A 4,024-nucleotide genomic window follows, 5' to 3' on the forward strand; every position below is an offset into this window, starting at 1 on the left:
CATTAGGAATTTGTTAACATTAGACTTGAAGAAATCCAAGTTGTAGTCCGGAGGGAAGCAGGCAGACGGAACAGAGTTCCACAGGCGTGCAGTTCTAAGAAAGAAGCTTTGCTCATGAAATCCGCGTTTTGATTTAGGCACAGATATAGAGTGGGGGAAATTTTTCACAGTGGATTCAGCTAGACGGGTGATTTTCGTGAAAGTTTGGCGAGGGGGGACCAGGGATTGGAGTTCAGACGAGCACCTGCCATGGAAATAACGATAAAACAAGGATAGGCTCGCAACGTCTCTTCTGTGGGAGAGGGGTTGCAGGGTAGAGAAAAGGGCATCCTCCACTAAACCACGAAGTCTATTTTGTACTCTGTCAAGGCATGATAGGCTTTTTTGGCAGCTCCTGCCCAGATATGGCAACAGTATTCCATCCTTGGCCGTTCTTGGCTTTTATATAGATAGAGAATTGAATCAGTAGTGAGATATCTTCTGGAGCGGTAGAAGGATCCCACCATCTTTCCTGCGACCTTGGCAACAGACTTGATGTACGTGTTCCATTTCAGATCAGGAGTAAAGGTCAAACCCAGAAGCTTGTCAAAACACGGGGCCTCACCCAGACGAGAGCCATCCATCACAATTGATGCCAGCTGGGGATCAGAGCGTTAATGATGTAAGGATAGGAGTTTGGTTTTAGATGCATTAAAGGTAACTAGCCACATCTTCCCCCACTGAACCACGCGCTCGAGATCAGAGGAGAGAGAATCCGAGAGAACTTCGTCATTTACAGCCTTTGATGTGTTGCCGTAGATAGTCGTGTCATCAGCATAGATGTCAACGAATGATTTAAGTATGTGTTTAGGGAGGTCATTGATGTAGATCAGGAAGAGAGTTGGGCCGAGGATTGACCACTGAGGGACTCCAGCATTTATATTGCAGGCCTCCGATTTTTGTCCATCTACCACTACTCTTATGAGCCTATCGGAGAGAAATGATTTAATGATTGAGAAAACATTTCCAGTTATACCGTAGCTGGAAATCTTGTGAAGTAGACCCTTATGCCATACTTTGTCAAAGGCCTTTGATATGTCAAGAGCAATTGCCCTAGAAAGGAAGCCTTTGTCAAGAGATTCACTAATCCTGTGGGATATAACCGTCAGCACATCTGCGAACTACCAATATTATCAATGAATTAATATTTAATATTTTCACACAAAAAAATTATAATTGCAAAAAATTAGTTCTACTTTTTTATGCTTACATATTTAATGTAATCTTTACATGTAAGATTCTGGCATTTCCATTGCACGCAAGTACTTTTAATTATCAACGTAAGATAATGTTCATATTATCTTGGAAGATAAAGTAAAAAAATTAAATTGAAAAACAGGAACATAGAAAATAATTTAATAAAACATGGCAAAAATTATAAGAACGTTCCATGTCGCTAAGTACAAATTCGCAGAATTGAAAAGAAAACCAGTCTGTTTTGCACCCCTCACCCTCCTCTCTTCAACTAACTGCCTGTTTGTGTTTATCAACTTTAAATTTCACGTAAACATTATGATAAATTTTAACGTAAGTCTGTAAACCAATTGTAATTCTGTATTAATATTGATAAATCATGATGCTAACTTTTTCTTTTCAATCAATAAATTGTCAGTAGTATAATTAATAAATTTAATTAACTTTTGTGCATTTTTAAATGAAGGAAGGAGGGTCTGCAACTCAAAAAAGAAGAAGAAAAAAGTCGCTCGGTATGCCAGAATAATGTTAAATAAAAAATAAATAATGTCTAATTCGTCCTTCCATACATATTTGAAATTTACCGCCAGAGTTTTTTTTTATATACAATAAACAAGTTTGGTCCATACCAGTGTCACAGTTTCGTGTAATTATTACTTTTTTTTAGCAAAATATAAGTACATTTATTGCAATTATTCATTATCTTAAAACTTTCAGTTAATACTTAACTTGAAAATAATTCCAAAATACTTATATTTTTCTTGCGAGAAAAATGTAAACGCGATTTTTGTCATAATGAATTTTTATTCCATGTATTTTTCATTTCACACATTTTTTTTCTTGTAGAAATTAACTTTAAACTATAATCTTTCAAATGCAGTAAATAAGTAATCGAAAATTAAAAAAAAATATTGCCCTACCTAGTTAAAACTTTGCAGCTTGTTTAACGTGATGATGTATGTGTAGTTAATTGGGGGTAGTTTTGGTTTTCAAAATCATGTTATACTCTAAATACCAAGTATGTGTACCGTCAGTTTTGATAAAACAGTTCACATATGTGTAAAGTATATTTGGAGTTGGAAAAACTATATTATTTATGTTAAGATGTTTGTCCCTTAGAAGCGCTGGTAGAGTTTGAATAAAATAAAATACGTAATCTATACGTTTCAAGCCGAAACAACGCATTATAACAAAATAAAGAGACATTTATTTTGTTTTAAATTTATATTGAAATTCATAATGTCTTTCTTTTCTTTTTTTTTGCCATGTTGTTCTTGGAGGAAAGAATTAGCAAGTAGAAGACCGTTTGTTGTTTTTACGGTAGTATTTTTAAATCTCGGAACGATGCGTTGGCTTCATTTGAATACAGAGGCCTCTTGTCACTATCTCCTTTTTTCCGGGCATGTCTCTTAGATCCTATTTCTTAGCTCTGATTAGTCTCTCCACTAAAAAGTAAAGTAAGGAACCGAACGGGGGAAAAAGAAATTAAGTGTTGTCGCTTTGAAATAAGAACTCTTATTTTAGTTATTTTCCTCATCGTCGTCATCATCATCATCATCTACTGTTATTACTATTTTGTGAGAGGTACATTACTTGTAATGGAATGTTAACGTGGCGAATTTTGTCGCTTTGTAAATCACTGGAATTCATCAACAATAAAATAGACAAGCAAATAAATGCTTAAATGCGATATTTCGTCCAATTGTATTGTTGAATATTGCTGCCCAAGACTTTTATACATGACCCTAAAAATATATTAGTAGACATAGATATGAGAGATTCAGACTGAAAGGTGACTGAGAGATAGGATTGGAACAGTTATTCACGACAATAATTATTCCACGATAAGAGCAATCACAAACATATGTGGATGAGAATGCAAACTAATTATCAAAATATTGTTTATGCATAATATACATGTACAATATTTATAATGTACATTTACACACACATGCACACACATATATATATATACATATATATATATATATATGTGTGTGTGTGTGTGTGTATGTATAAATAATGGTTGTACACTTTTTGTTTCCAAGATATACTGAAACTTATGTGTTTATTAAAGAGTGTTGGATAAATAAACAAAGCTTATCTATGCAACCATTATTAGCTACATATGTGCATATATGTTTTTGTGACGATCTCTATTCAAAGATCAACGTATCATCAGGCTAGACGATTGAATGTCATTCTCTTTGAGCAGAAGCGATACAATAATCAATGTGGATTTTCTGAGGTGTTGTTATTGCTAGTTGAATACTATTTTTCAATGCCGGCAATGTCATTCATGTGATTTCAATCGCAATTTCACCTATCCCCCCACATATATATATATATATATATATATATATATATATATATATATATATAATCAATTGAGTTCTTTCTCATGAAATCACACTGCGCTGGAGTGGCTTATGTGTGTCGTATGCAAGACAAAGAAATTAAAAAGTGTTGATGTACAGTCAACTTTACAATGGCCATTGGACAGTAAGCCGACCATTACGTAGGTATAAGGACAAATTAAAAAGCAATTTCTAAGCTGCTGAAAAGAACCCCGCAGTCCTCGAAAAGTCTTTGCTTGACCGTAATAAATAGACATCTGCATGCTTCAATTTCTTCATCCGTAGCAATTATTCTCATGGCTAGACTTTTACAAGGATCGAACGAACAACTACACTGCCAATAGTAATACGTTTCATCATATGCATATATATATATATATTTTACTCAGGGATCACCCTTTATCAAGGCCCGGAGGCCATTCAAGGATACGGGT

At 34.5% G+C, this 4,024-nt stretch overlaps 1 pseudogene; it reads left to right on the plus strand.

The window, feature by feature from the left end:
- The first annotated feature begins 3,436 nt into the window (after window positions 1–3,436).
- LOC145288483 (U4 spliceosomal RNA) lies at window positions 3,437–3,555 on the plus strand (annotated as a pseudogene).
- The last annotated feature ends 469 nt before the right edge of the window (window positions 3,556–4,024 follow it).

This window comes from Euprymna scolopes, chromosome 11, assembly GCF_053919585.1.
Source record: "Euprymna scolopes isolate OS-2025 chromosome 11, ASM5391958v1, whole genome shotgun sequence".
Lineage (NCBI taxonomy): Eukaryota > Metazoa > Mollusca > Cephalopoda > Sepiida > Sepiolidae > Euprymna > Euprymna scolopes.